The sequence below is a fragment of the Pseudonaja textilis genome, chromosome 2 (assembly GCF_049901715.1).
Source record: "Pseudonaja textilis isolate UNSWEBS1 chromosome 2, rPseTex1.2, whole genome shotgun sequence".
NCBI classification, from domain to species: Eukaryota; Metazoa; Chordata; class Lepidosauria; order Squamata; family Elapidae; genus Pseudonaja; species Pseudonaja textilis.
The window spans coordinates 104,850,301-104,866,494 of record NC_141991.1 but is presented as its reverse complement, the minus strand read 5'-3'; the positions used below and the strand labels follow the sequence as shown (position 1 = coordinate 104,866,494).

General features: G+C 38.5%; 1 protein-coding gene across 1 annotated transcript in view; it reads right to left on the bottom strand.

The window, feature by feature from the left end:
- The window catches only part of SEPTIN9 (septin 9), a 272,053-nt gene that overhangs the window by 213,483 nt on the left and 42,376 nt on the right, over window positions 1-16,194 (bottom strand). The gene's annotated exons all lie outside the window — the stretch shown is intronic.

Genomic DNA, 16,194 nt, shown 5'->3' with positions numbered 1-16,194 from the left:
AGATTAGGGTTGCAATTTCATCAACAAAATCATAAATGGCAATGATTATATATATATATATTTTCTTAAGTTTGAGTATTTTTCCACGTCATTATAGTTGTGTTTTTAAAGTTGTAGCAATATTTTGGCAGAATCTCATCTGCCATCATCAGGCTTCTGTATTGTGTCCGTCTGTGAGTCATAACGGCTGTGAAAGTCTGACTCACAGACGAACACAATACAGAAGCCTGATGATGGCAGATGAGATTCTGCCAGAACATTGCTACAATTTTAAAAGCACAACTATAATGAGCAGGGAAAATACTCAAACAAAGCTGAATACATACATACATACGTGTGTGTGTGTGTGTGTGTGTGTGTGTGTGGTGTTTTTTTTTTTTCCTCCTCCAGCACAGACCAAGAGGTACTAAGATGTCTCATATCTCCATTAGAAAAATAGTAATTTAGGAAGGAATCATCAAAATACTGTTTCTCAAAACTCTTGAAAGAAAGTATGCTACAGTACTCCGATCATTAACTTTATTTTTCATAGAAGGGCCTCTGAATGAGAGGCAGCCTCTAATTTCCACAACATGGCACATACTTTTAGGATGGATATTCCAAATGCTTACATGCATATTTAAGATAGAAAGATAGGCATTTGAAGATATAATTAAGCAAAGTATTTTGGGGGTACTGATTGTTGTTCAAATGCTATTTATGTAGAAGCAGCATAATGGAGCCTCGGTGGCACAGTGGTTAGAGTGCAGTATTGCAAGCTACTCCCACTGCAATTTGGCAGATCGAATCCCACCAGGCTCAAGGTTGACTCAGCCTTCCATCCTTCCAAGGTGGGTAAAATGAGGACCCAAATTGTTGGGGGCAATAGGCTGACTCTGTAAACCGCTTTGAGAGGGCTGTAGAGCACTATAAAGCGGTATATAAGTCTAAGTGCTATTGCTATAACAGAGTTGGAAGGGACCTTGGAGGTCTTCTAGTCCAATTCCCTTCAAAACAGGAGACCCTCTACCATTCTGGACAAATAGCTGTCCAATCTCTTCTTTAAAACTTCCAGTGACAGAGCTCTCACAACTTGTGGAGGCAAGCCATTCCACTGTCAGGAAATTTCTCTTTACGTCTAGGTTGGTTCTGTCCTTGATTAGTTTCTATCTGTTGCTTCTTGTCCTACTTTCTGGTGCTTTGGAAAATAGATTGATCCTGTTTTCTTTGTGGCAGCCCTTCAAATATTGGAGCACTGCTATCATGTCACCCCTTGTCTTCTCAGTTCCTGCAACCATTCTTTATAAGTTTTAGCCTCCAGCCAGGGGAAAGGGTCAAAAGAGAAGCCAGGCTAGAAGCATTACAAGTCCTCAAACCTTTTATAAGCATATCAAAATATGTACAATTAAGTATAATTTGGATAAAGTTGCAGCACTGATTTTATCCAGAGGGCAGAAAGTTCACCAGTTTTGAAAGTACCGAAACATGCTATTAGTTCTATTAGAGACGTTCCACAAAAAAACCCTAATGCTTTGTACAGCAAGGGAAAAGATAACTTGAGAGAAATATTGCTCTATATGACAATTCTCCCACTTTTCTTCAACACTGAAATGCAAGCATTGGAAAATTTAAATATGACCATCCTGGAACATTCCACAGCATAACTCTCTGCAAAATTACAGTGTTGAGGAAGGCTAGTTGATTTGTGGCTAAACATTATTCCTTGTGACTTTATGACATATGACTTGGCAAGCTCCAGTCCATTTTCCACAAGTCAACAATCCTGATAATTGACTTCCTTTTAACGGATGCTTTTATTTGGGGTCAAGTATTTAATATGTAAATCAAAGCACTCTTGAAGTCTCTCCTACCCAAAGCTTGGAAACTTTTTTCTTCTGCCCTATTCTTAAACTGTTGCGCTAATTTCTTTATTTTATGTGAGACAAACACAAGTCACCCTTACTTTGACTAATGCAGTATTTCCCCCTTTATTCCCACACTATCCAAGGACAGCTTCCAGGTGCATTGAATCTGCAAGAGTTTGTTTCCCATTAACCTCGCCAGGAAGTCAAGTGACTCTCAGAGGCTAGGGAGTGAGGCCATAGAGGCAGGATAAATATCAACAATTTCACTCTATAATTTATTGCTGGTTCAAGGATGAGTGAAAAACATTTCAACAGTCAGAAAAGAACCGCAAACTGTTATTCAATCATTCTAGTCCATTGGGGGTAATTTTTTTTATTCCTTGCTTCTCCTCTCCCCCCCTCCCTCCCTCCCTCCCTCCCTCCCTCCCCCCTCTATCTATCTATCTATCATCTATCTATCTATCTATCTATCGTATGCAGCTTTGTTCGGGTATTTTCCCACATCATTATAGTTTAAAGTTGTAGCAACGTTTTGGCAGAATCTCATCTGCCATCATCAGGCTTCTGCACTGTGTTCGTCTGTGAGTCAGACTTTTACAGTTGTTTCAGTTTTAAATTTGGGGCTAGCCTACTGCTGTGCCAGAATGGTTTTTTCTTCATCCTGATTGGTTGGGAGTCTTGGTCTGTGTTTATTGGTCTTGGAGTTTTCTGTGTTCTGCTTGATTGGTGTTTCTAATATCTTCTGTCTGTTTTGTGGCTTTTTTTGGTGTCTTGATTGGCTGGCAACATTGTGTTCCTGTACTGGAGGCTTTTAGTGCAGCTTGGCTCCGAGTAAATGGAAGGCTATCATTTGTTAGGAAGCTAGGTTTCATCTGGGTGCCTGGTTGAGCTGTGTTTGAGCTGGAGGTATCAGGGGGGATCTGTTTGTGCCCAGGTGTTTGCCTGGCTAGTGGTGTGGAGATTTTTTTGTTTGTGAGTGCAGGCTTCCAAATAATTGTCTGGATGAACACAATACAGAAGCCTGATGATGGCAGATGAGATTCTGCCGAAACGTTGCTACAACTTTAAAAGCACAATTATAATGACGTGGGAAAATACCCGAACAAAGCTGAATATCATACATATAAGTACCTGCGAAAACTTAAGAAAACGTATATATGTATATATCTCTCTCTATATATATCTATATATATATCTATATATGTATATTTGTTTTCTTAAGTTTTCCGGGTACTTACATGTATGGTATTCAGCTTTGTTCAGGTATTTTCCCCCATCATTACAGTTGTACTTTTAAAGTTGTAGCAACATTTTGGCAGAATCTCATCTGCCATCATCAGTACAATACAGAAGCCTGATGTTTCAGTTTTGTTTCAGTTTTTAAATTTGGGGCAGCCTATTGCTGTGCCAGAATGGTTTTTTCTTCATCCTGATTGGTTGGGAGTCTTGGTCTGTGTTTATTGGTCTTGGAGTTATCTGTGTTCTGCTTGATTGTATGTATGTATGTATGTGTATGTATATGTATGTATGTATGTGTATGTACATACATACATACATACACACACAACACACACACACATAAACTTTATCAGAATTTCAAAACAGAATAAAAACTAACAAGAACTAACATTAGAATGAAAAAGGGGAAAAAGAAAAGAATGAAGAGCAAAGGGCAAAAATCAAAGAAAATAAAAAATATGAAAAAATGACTTTCTTTTACAACGGTTATGGGAACAAATTCACTTTTTTACACTATGGTTACAGCATTATTATTTTCTATGATCTATTGCTTTGATTCTGTCGGAACAATATCATAACTACATTATTTCCTTTCCTACAAAACATCAATACGGGATTTCCAGTCATTGTTAGACAATGTTCTCTTTCTAATTAAACTGCTCAATTTGTCCATTTCAACAGATTTCATCATCTTCACCACTCATTCCCCCACTGTGGATAAAGTTGAATCTTCCCACGTTTGTGCCTTTAATAGCCTTGCCCCAACTGTCATTTATTAAAACAAAGTTGACTTTTTTCCCCCATCTGCTTTTCCATCAATCCCAAAAGAAAAGTCTCTGGATTCAATTGTATATGAATCTTTAAAATCTTCTATATTATTATATGCAGCCTGAGCCCAAAATTTTGTAGCTCTTTTACACATTCACCAAGTATGATAAAATGTGCCTTCCTGTTTATTACATTTTCAGCATAAATTTGAAGGAACTTTATATATTCTAGCCAATTTTTCCACTGACATACACTGACATCATTTTATAAGGATTCTTTTTAAGGCTACAACTTACTGTACATTTTAATCCTTTCAACCATATATTCTTTCAGGTTAAGTTGGAGAGTTTTCTACTGCTGCAAAAACACCATCAGAAACAATTTGTCAACTTGACAAATACCATCTTCTCACTTTGAAAAATCCTTTTCGAAAAATATTTTTCTGCTAGCTTAGTTGCATGCTCTAATCACATAGAGTTGCATGCTCTAAATATATCCAGCTCAGTTGTTTTGTGAAGTTTTCATATACAAAGGACAAAGATACAAGCAAATTGAAGGAGCCCCTATGGGATCACCACTGTCACCTGTCATTGCAAACCTGTTCATGGAAGAATTCAAATCCAGAGCCCTAGCCAATGCCACCCACAAACCCAAACTATGGTTAAGATACATCGATGACACATTTGTTATTTGGCCCCATGGAAAAGAAAATCTAAACAATTTCCTAACACACCTAAACAGCACACACCCAAAAATCAAATTCACCATGGAAACCGAAACAAATAAACAACTACCATTCCTAGATGTACTAATCTACAAAAAAACAGATGGCACACTAGGACACACCATATACCAGAAGAAAACACACACCAACCGCTACCTCAACAGCCAATCTCACCACCACCCAGCACAGATAAACTCCATGGCCAAAACACTAATTGCTAGAACCAAATGCCTGGCAGACAAGACACACATAAAGACTGAAGACTGACCAAAGTGCTGACATCCAATGGCTTCCACAAAAGCAAAATCACAGGCCTCATCCACCAAAACACACTGAGACACAATAAAGACCTAGAAGATTAACAGACATATAGAACAGCTGTACATAAGAGGTACAACAGACAAGTATGATACTACACAGGCATCACACCAAGACTGCCTTCAAAACAGAAATATAGCAGCCATCCTAAGAAACCCCAAAGATAAAATTGACCTGGAAAACCAAGGCACATATGAAGTCCCCTGTGCATCATGCCCTCCCACATGCGTTGGACAGACCAATAGAAGAATAAGTACCTGCCTGGATGAACACAAAACTGCAGTAAAAAAGCTGGAATACACTTCCTCACTAGTCCAACACATGAAAGTCACAGGTCCTAGCACTGACTTTAATGGCACCAAAATCCTAGCCACTATAGAAAACCCCAGCTACAGAATTATCAGAGAAGCCACAGAGATTGAAAAATGACCTGAAAGCATGAATAGAAGAGATGACTCCACCAGACTGTCAAGTACTTGGAAGCCTGCACTCTCAAACAAACAAACAAAATCTCTATACCACAAACCAAAAAAACCCCTGGGCACAAACAGACCCCCCCTGATACCACCAGCCCAAATACACCCCAGCCAGCCACCCAGATGAAACCTAGCTTCCTAATAAACAATAGCCGGCCATTCACCCGAAGCCAAGCCATGCTAAAAGCCCCCAATACATGAAACACAATGTTGCCAGCCAATCAAGACAAAAAAATGCTACAAAACAGATAGAAGACATCAATCAAGCAGAACATAGCAACTCCAAGACCAACAAACACAGTCCAAGACTCCCAACCAATCAGGATGAAGAAAAAAACATTCTAACAAAGCACAAGGCTAGCACCAAATTTAAAACAGAAATGGCTGTGAAAGCCTGACACAGATGAACCCAATACACAGGCCTGATGATCACAGATGAGATTCTGCTGAAACGTCGCTACAACTTTAAAAGCACAACTATGACATGGGAAAATACCCGAACAAAGCTGAATACCATATATATATATATACATGAAAACTTAAGAGAATATATGTGTGTGTGTGTGTGTATGTGTGTGCATGTGCACATATGTGTATATGTGTATATGTATATGTGTATACACATATACACATATGTGCACATGTATATGTATAGGTATAGGTATACATATATGTATACGCATATGTATATGTATACGTATGTATTTAAAACTTTTTAAAGTTTTGAAACACCAACACTGCGTTTTATAAAGCCATGCAGCAACAGTATGGCAATCTATCATTCATAAAAATAGGGTTTAGATTGCCACATGATGGTGTTCTGAACTCCATCCAATGTTATAAATTAATAGTAAGTGGAAATATCCACTGTAAGCAGAATTCTTGTGGGCAAACCTCTGAACTTCAACCTAATTCAAGCCAACATTTCACATCTCTCTGCCTCTCTTTCTTGTCTCTGCCTTTCTTTCTCAATCTCTCATTTTCACTTTCACTATCTATAGCAGGGCTGTGAAACTCACAGCAGCAGCACGTGAAGTATGGGGACTTTTTTCCCTTTTGCTAAACTGGACATGGGCATGGCCAGCGCGTGATGCATCGAGTCCATGGGCTGGGGTCTGACAGCCCTGATCTACAGTTTTATTTAAATAATATCAACAATGATAACTAAACACAGTACTTAAAAATTCCACTTAAAAAAATTCAAAAATGTTGAAAAAAACAATAACAAAGTTAACAAAAAGGCAGAAGAAAAAAAAATAACTCCTCTAACCCAGGCCATAAATAATGCAATAGAATAATCATTTGTCTACCAAAATAATATCTTTAAATAAATCATTTTAATCCATATTTGAAAAACAAATTAAACCAGGATCATACAGGGTTTCCCTTTTTTTAGTTAGCCTCCCATTACTGCACTTAAAGCAGAGGTGGTATTCAGCAGGTTCTGGCCAGTTCTGGAGAACAGTAGGAGAAATTTTGAGTAGTTCGGAGAACTGGCAAATGCCACCTCTGACTGGAGATTTTACAGTATCCTTCCTTCCCCTGCCACGCCTACCAAGCCACGCCCACAGAACCGATAGTACAAAAAATTGAATCCCACCACTGACTTAAACCAAAGGTATAAATCTTGGTTTTTTGTTTACTGTTTACCTACCATTCTACTAGTATGTTGTCATTTCAAACATTCAAAAACATAAACTGCTCACAATTCCAAGAAAAGAGAATATATATTATTACAATATATGTATATAACAGGAGGCAAGAAACTAGGATTAATGGGAATGCGGGACTAGAGTTTCCCTTAATCGCTACTTTGTTCTATTTCGTGAAACAAACCCATGATCTGAAGTAAAAAATATTAAGACTGCCTTCTTGGCTATGGTGGTTTCCATAATCTGATTGTAAACCCATCATTTCTATTTGTCAGTTAAGGGCAGACTGCAGAAAATAGGAATCACAGTCCAACATGACCCCGTAACTTGAGGGCACTGGATTAGAAAAGATTCAGGTGAGGAAAAAATGGAGAATAGATAAAACGCTGCACCTGCCAACATTCCCTATTCAAGCCAGTCATGAGGAATTTGTGGTCTGCTCGCCAACTTTCCCCTAAGAATAATAATGCAATAAGAGCAGAACCACATGGAAAGCAGCATCTTTCAACAGTGGTATATTAAAAATATTCCTGCTGGGCAAAATTATACAGTACATTGTGCCTATTTTTTTTAAAGCACACATTGAAGCCAGCCACTTTCATTTTGAAGGAATAGCAATGACATGAAGCTCTAATCTAAAATGTACTCCCAATACAAACTGAGTTCCTATATCAACTTCTTACTAATATAATCTTACTATTTGCCTCTTGACATACTTTTGTCACAAGAGCTGCCAAAAAGGCCTTAATATTTAGCTATTTATTCTAATGCTGCAAATAATCTGACTTATTTTTTTTAGGTTTGTAAATCAGGCCGTTCTATACCACATCATTGCGGCCACCACCCCCGCCCCCCACTGCAACTATATGAAGTAAATTAATCTGACAGTGAATGATTGGTCCAGAGTCACCAGTGACTTTTTATAGCTAATGAAGGAATTGGACCTTGCTGTCCTCACTCCTACTCCAATATTTAACCATTACATTAGCCTATAGTGCTGCAGTTTTTTCCAAATCTTTTTCAGTCCACCCTTCCTTAACTTGATTTAAAGTCATCTCAAGTCCTAGTGGTCACATCCGTATGGTTTGGTGGGACTCTGAGCTTGGTTGTTTTCTTGGAGACAGTCAAACTTGGCAACACATTAGTGCAAGTAGGGAGTGGAAATTGGTCTATATACTAGTGGTTCCTTAATAAGGTTGTTGTTTACTTTCAGTTTGAAGTAGTAGCTCCTTGATTGGGGCATTGTTTACTGCTTGCACGAGGGTTGTTTGTTAACAATACAGAATTGACTTTCTGTTGCTTTTTCCAAAATTGTTTTCAGCTTCCCTTTGTAACTTTCTAAAATCAAAGTTTAATCACCCTTTTGCTGCTTATTCCAAAGCAGTTTTTTAAAGACCTTAAACTTATATTTAAAATTTCTTTCACTAAGGATTGAAGGGAATTCATCTTCTGCGGTAAAACATGTTGATCCTGGTGGTGGCTGAAAAGCAGCTAACAAGCAATTTCCAAATGAGATTAGAAGCATGCAAAGGTATACTTCTGGTATCCTTTCAAAGGCACCAAGTATAGTTTGAGCAAGATGGCTTTCCCTTTTTTCTCAGAGCTCTAAACCCACTGGAGACCACTGTGGACTATCTTAAGTCCTCACTTTGTCTGGAGACAAATTATTGAAGAGCTGGTTTACGTGCTGGCTTTTCATTCCACTGTGGAAGCTCTGCTTTTCTGAGTTATCTTCTGTCCACCACTTTTCTTCTGGAAGTAATCTAGACCTGTGATTGAAGCTAGGATTTGAACCACCCTTATACAATTTCTCTTCTAATCTGCCCTAATTGGATGCATGGTGGCTCATCTGGTTAGAATGCTGGGTTAACAAGATGCAAGCCCTTGTTTGAGACCCAAATGCTACAGAGAGATGGGATAAGCTCCTATCTTTCTCTCTAGTTCCTACTGGGGACATGAAAGGAGACTGCAACTGGGCAACCCCAGGCAACAAGTAGTGATGTCACCAATTAAACCTTTCAACCTGGAAGTGCCTCAGTGCTTCTGATACAAGTGTGATGCAATCTGCCTAATCCTTAATCCAACTCTCTTCATACTCTACATAAATGACCTCTGTGATCATATTAAGAGCAACTGCATTCTCTTCGCTGATGATGTAAAGCTATTCAACACCACAGACAATACTTCTACCCTTCAAAAAGACCTCAACTATGTACCAGAATGGTCAAACAAATAGCAACTTCAAATCTCAACAAATAATGCTCTGTCCTACATATTGGCAAAAAAAATCAGAAAATAAAATACAGGCTGAATAGTCAAGACCTTGTTGATGGTCCAAACTCTGTCAAGGATCTGGGAGTACTCATCTCAAATGACCTAAGCTCTAGAGCCCACTTTAACTACATAGCCAAAAAGGGGTTAAGAGTTGTTAACTTAATCTTACGTAGCTTTTTCTCTGGTGATATTACACTACTAACTAGAGCATACAAAACATTTGCTAGACCAATACTCGAATACAGCTCATCAGTCTGGAACCCACATTACGTATCTGATATTAACACAGTTGAGAAAGTCCAGAAATAATTCACAAGAAGAGTTCTCCACTCTTCTACTCATTGGAGAATACCTTATGCCACCAGACTTGAAATTCTAGACCTAGAAAACCTAGAACTACGCTGCCTTCAGTCCGATCTAAGTATGGTATATAAAATCATACATTGCAATGTCCTACCTGTCAATGAATACTTCAGCTTCAACCATAACAACACAAGAGCACACGATAGATACAAACTCAAGGTTAACCACACCAAGCTTGATTGCAGGAAATACGACTTCAGCAACAGAGTGGTCAATGTCTGGAATACTCTACCTGACTCTGTGGTTTTTTCCCCAACCCCCCAAAACTTTAACCTTAGACTGTCTACTATTGACCTCACCCCTTTCCTAAGAGGTCTGTAGGAGGCATGCATAAGCACACCAATGTGCCTACCATCCCTGTCCTATTGATTCTTTTTATTTTTCTTATATGTATCCATTCCATGTATTCATAACTATGTTTATACTTATACCTATTATCTTGTAAGCGATTGACAAATCAAATAAATAAAAATAAAAATAAATAAGTCAGCTATTGGGGTTTCCTTGCAATAGAGTAGGCAGCTGCAGACTGAATGATATCTCAGTCCTAGGCCACTTCTTTTCAGAGTCAGTGGGAAAGGGGTTGAAGTCTGCTTCAAAGTTATACCAATCTGGCCTGCCTTGCAAGAGAATTGGCTTGGGGATGGAGGATTTCTTCACAAAGGTGTTAGAAATCTGATGTAGAATAGTTTTAAAACAGAGTAATGAAGAATAAATGAGAAAGCAAGGGATGAATGCAAAGTTTGCTGCTTATCATTGCTTGCCGTCATTTAAAAAGGCACTTCCCTTTTATTAGCATTGAAATTAAACCAACAAAAAGAATTGGCAAAGTCGCAGATGCTTTCCAACATTAATCAGAAACACTCATTGAAAACATTTATGGTTTCTCAGCCTCTGTGGAAGGGAGGCCCTTGTCAAACATAAGCCAAGCACAGCTGCACTGAAAACATAAGCCATGTGTTGGGATGTTTTGTATTTCTTTTCGCCTGGCAGCAGTGAGAGGCAGGCGGTTCACTCCACAGGAGGGCAAAGTGCCCTGGCAGCTTTTCGGATAGACAACAGCCCCCTGTGTGGCTTGAGGCCCCCATTTGCAGCCCATTGACTTACTTGCCAGTAAGATTGCCAGAGCCAAACCCTCTTCCTGGAGGACATCAGCCAGAGCTCCGATTGACTTATGTGGCATATGTGTCTGGCTCTGAATGCCCTCTTTCCTGCTGCTGCCATAGATTGATTTCAAAGACACATATACGTTTCCTTTCTCCCTTTGAGCCCTGAAAACAAGAAGTTCCCCACGGAATCTGGAGTGCATCTGTTCTTCATTTACAACCCAGGTTTCATCCCGTCCATAACATGGTGATTGGGTTTATTTATTATGTAGGCTAAACTATAGTTTATTTTACTATCGCTTTTATTAAATGAAACACAACTGGCTGGGCTTATAAAAGATGCTAAATCCATAAACGGTGATTCAGAAAACCACAGTAACTGGATTCACACAATATACTAACATGTCTTGCTTTAATTCAAGAGGTTAAATAATTGGGAAGACTTCAGTGATGAGATAGATACATTCACCCTCCTGTTAGCAAACCCTGGGAATTTGGGTGATGTATCTGTTCCTGATCAAAAGCAAAGGAAAGAAAGGAAAGCTCCATGTTATGAACACAGACAAATTTGCACTGTTAACATAAAGTCCTAAGAATGTACACACATATGTAAACAGAAGGAAATGCCATTTTTTTGTGTATATATAACTGATGGCAGAATTATATCTGCTATGTGGATATGTTATGTTTTTCTTAGTGTCTTCTGTGTATAATTTAGTAATAGAAACCAGGCCTGCAGGCAAAGCCTTTCTTCCTTAATCCTCTCTTTGTAAGAGTAGCTAATCTTTTTCCAACAGTTATTCATCCACAAGCACTCTCACTATACATAGGAGCTGAAAAACAATTTGGAGTCCTTAGGATTTCTACGGTTTACTGCTAGGGCAATTCTAATCCAAGACAATGATGTTCAGAAATGTCACTCACAAGCAAATGAGGATGGGATTACAATTTAGCCAGCATATACTGTAAATATCTCAGGGATTGCTTACTTTAATATTGACTGCATGGTTTGAAGACTAAAATGCATGGCCTGTTGTGCTTACCAGGTACAGCCACTGTAATAGAAAGGGAGAAAAGGTAGTCTTTATGGTTTCATGGACCAATTTGCAAGGAGAGTGGTTGACAAAACAGAAAAGGAAACTGGGCAGACAAGCTGACAAGGAGAAGTAAATATGAATTATTTATTTTCAAATTCCCAGAAGACCAGTGCTGATCTTGTTCATATCATCCCATAAGGGTTTATCTTTACAATCATCTTGCTTGCCCTGGCATGAAGATTCTCCACTAACCATTCATGAAGGGACATATTTTCATCTCATCACCACCCTTTTTTAAAAGTCCCTAAAAAAATAATAATTCTGGCAAAAATTTCCCTGCTACAGCAAAAGAAGGCCTTCCATTAAAGTACATGGAAGAAGAATCCTTGGTGCTAAGCCACTCCAGGTGGCTCAGCAGCTCTGCTATGGATTGGCCTTCTGTAAAACATTCACATTCATTTTTAATACGGGAACTGTTAGTCTGGTCCTGTGCCTTGTAAGGGTTTATAAGTGATAACCAGACTTTGAATCACACATAGAAGCCTGCTAGGAGCCAGAAAAGCTCAGGAACAGGAGTGTTATAGGAACATACCATGGTTTGTCCAAAATTGCACATACTGCTGCATTCTGGACCAGCTGCAGCTAATGATTGGTCTTCAAGAACAGCTCTATGAAGAGCACAGTGAAATAGTCCAACCAGGCGGTATTAAAGGACGGGTGACCATTAGTACAGTTCACGATCCAAGAATAGACAAACTTAATATGTGAGATTAATGATCTGTGCAAAGGCTTTCCTAGCCACAGCTGTTACATCTTTTTCAAATATGAACAAGTCCAAGACAGCCCTAAAATTGCACACCAGCTCTGTCTTCGAGGAATACCATCCCATCCAAAGTCCAAGATTTAAAAAAAATCCAATTTTGGGAGTCTCTAAAACGCAACTTTTCTTGGTCTTCCCCAAATGTTCTTTCCCATCCACAACCTCCAGGACCAGGAGAGAATCCTGACTTGGATTCTTGGGCAGTCTCAAGAAGACATGCACAACAATTTATCTCCAGCATGTTTCATGTAGATGTTCAATGGGAGTTGGGAAACAGCAGAGCTCTGGGGCTAGGAGTCTAGAGCCAGACCTCTCCCCACCATACCAACACTGACTGAAACCAACCTTTAAAACAGAAGACAATCATTGCAAAAGCCTGCCTCTTCCACCCTAATCTCTAAGATGTTGCAGAAGGATCCATGGTTGATGGTACTGAAAGCCACTGAGAGATCCAAGAAACCAGGATAGATCTGCCATGACTTTATTTTATTTTTTATTTTTATTTATTGATTTTTGTCAATTGCTTACAAGATAATAGGTATAAGTAAAAACATAGTTATGAATACGTGGATACATGTAAAAACATAAAAGAAATAAAAGAAACAATAGGACAGGGACAGTAGGCATGTTGGTGCACTTATTGGTGGTTTGGTTTGCAGTATTCCAAACATTGACCAGTCTGTTGCTAAAGTCGTATGTCCTGCAATCAAGTTTGGTGCTGTTAATCTTGAGTTTGTATCTATTGTGTGCTCTTCTATTGTTATGGTTGAAGCTGAAGTATTCATTGACAGGTAGGACATTGCAATGTATGATTTTATATACTATACTTAGATTGGACCCTAGGCAGTGTAGTTCTGGGTTTTCTAGGTCTAGAATTTCAAGTCTGGTGGCATAAGGTATTTTGCAAGGAGTAGAGAACTCTTCTTGTGAAATATTTCTGGACTTTCTCAACTGTGTTAATATCAGATACGTAATGTGGGTTCCAGACTGATGAGCTGTATTCGAGTATTGGCCTAGAAAATGTTTTGTATGCTTTAGTTATTAGTGTAATACTACCAGAGAAAAAGCTACGTAAGATTAGGTTAACAATTCTGAATGCCTTTTTGGCTATGTAGTTACAGTGAGCTCTAGCACTTAGGTCATTTGAGATGAATACTCCCAGATCCTTGACAGAGTTTGGATCATCAACAAGGTCTAGACTATTCAGCCTGTATTTTATTTTCTGATTTTTTTGCCAATATGTAGGACATTTGTTGAGATTTGAAGTTGCCATTTGTTTGACTATTCTGATACATTGTTGAGGTCTTTTTGAAGGGTAGCAGTATTGTCTGTGGTGTTGAATAGCTTTACATCATCAGCGAAAAGAACGCAGTTGCTCTTGATATGATCACAGAGGTCATTTATGTAGAGTATGAAAAGAGTTGGTCCTAGAATACTGCCTTGGGGGACACCACTGTTGACAGGTACAGAATTTGATAGGACGCTCCCAGTTTTGACCATTTGTTGTCTGTTTAACAGGAATGCTTCTATCCAGTTATGCAGTTTGTCGTGTACCACTGAATCAAAGGCTTTATAGAAGCAGATTACATGATAGTTTTTTCCTAAAACCAAATTTTTTATTAGAGAGTAGGTTATTTGTTTCTAAGTGGAAGATGATGGATTGGTTAATAATTGATTCCATGACTTTACATGGGATGCAGCATAAAGAGATTGGTCTGTAATTTTCAACTAGGTTGGGGTCTCCCTTTTTGAAGATGGGGATGACCGTGGCTTGTGACCATAGTTTTGGCAAGGAGCTGGTCCTGAAATTTTTTTAAAAAAATTATGCTTAGAGGTTTGGCTATGGCAGTGGATAGCTTTTTTAAGAAGTAGGCACATATTCCATCCAGTCCAATAGAAAAGAGATGGTTTTAGATTGCCTAGTGCTTTTTCAACATTGTCTTCTGTAAAAGCGATATGTATTAGATCATTGTAGTTGTCTGTGGTTTGACTAGAAATGCTGGGCATGATCCATTGCTGTTTACAAATACTGAGCCAAAGAATGTGTTAGAGAGGTTGGCTTTAATAGTATCATCATTGCAGTCTCTACCATTAGGTCCTTTCAGGAGTGGGGTGGACCTTGAGTCTTTTAGTTTAGTTACAAAATTGTAGAAAACATGGGATCGTTGAGAAATGTGATCAATGCTTCTCAGTATTATAAACTTGACTGAAAAGATTCAAGATAATCCACTTCTTCCAGATGTCTTTTTCCCTAAGGAGGAAACATCGGAAATTGTACTAAAGTTTTCCTGTACCACTGGGTTCAGGGTGGCTTTTTGAAGACAAAGTATAGTACTGATTCCTTCAAAGTAAGTCGAACCTTCTTTGAATTTGTGAGTAATCAAAAGACTTTAACTGATTTCCCAACAATGGCTTTTGCTATTTACAATCTCAGTAAGTGACAGTGTCTGGCTGAGTTTGGGTTTAGGAGTTAAAGAAGGCCAGGTCAAATGGGTATTCTGGGGGTATTTCCTAGACTAAAACATTAAAAAAATCCCCCAAATAAGCAATAGATAAATAATTTCCTTTTGCTTAAAGAAGAAGAAGCTTCCACTGTGCATCTTTAACTGGAGAGTTTAGTTTTAGCAAGTAAGCCATGCCAGGCAAATTCGGTTTTCTACATTACAAGTTTTTTAATTGAGCAAGGGAACTTCTGGAAACCACCATCTGAAATCTTGTGATTACCCTTGCTTCCTGAATCAAAACTCTCAAGATGACCATTTAGTGATGCAATTCATTCCAAAGCCTGTTGATTTCACTTCGAACACACAAACCAGTAGCAATCCTTGAATAATACAGAACTGACAATATACATAGAATATCTCCAAAGATTCCCACAACCATTGTAATAGAGAGGGGAAAGATTAATAAGATGTTATTTTTTGCCTAGAGACATAGCTTTTCTAGGTGTGGGAGAAAAAATGGTTACTAAATGTAAAAATCATCTTTAAAAAAACCCTACCCCTGTAAAGTCATGGAATCAATTATTAACCAATCCATCATCCTCCACCATCCTCAACAAACAACCTACTCTCTAATAAACAATTTGGTTTTAGGAAAAAACTATCATGTAATCTGCAACTCTTACACTGCAAAAACATATGGACTACACAACTCGATCAGGGCAAAGCAATAGACATAATCTACATAGACTTCTGTAAAGCCTTTGATTCAGTGGTACACGACAAACTACTCCTAAAACTAAAATCTTATGGTATCTCGGGACACCTGCACAATGGATAGAAGCATTCCTGTCAAACAGACAACAAATGGTCAAAATTGGGAGCATCCTATCAAATTCTGCACCTGTCAACAGTGGTGTCCCCCAAGGCAGTGTTCAGGACCAACTCTTTTCATGCTCTACATAAATGACCTCTGTGATCATATCAAGAGCAACTGCATTCTTTTCACTGATGATATAAAGCTATTCAACACCACAGACAATACTGCTACCCTTCAAAAAGACCTCAACTATGTATCAGAATGGTCAAACAAATGGCAACTTCAATCTCAACAAATAAATGCTCTGTCCTA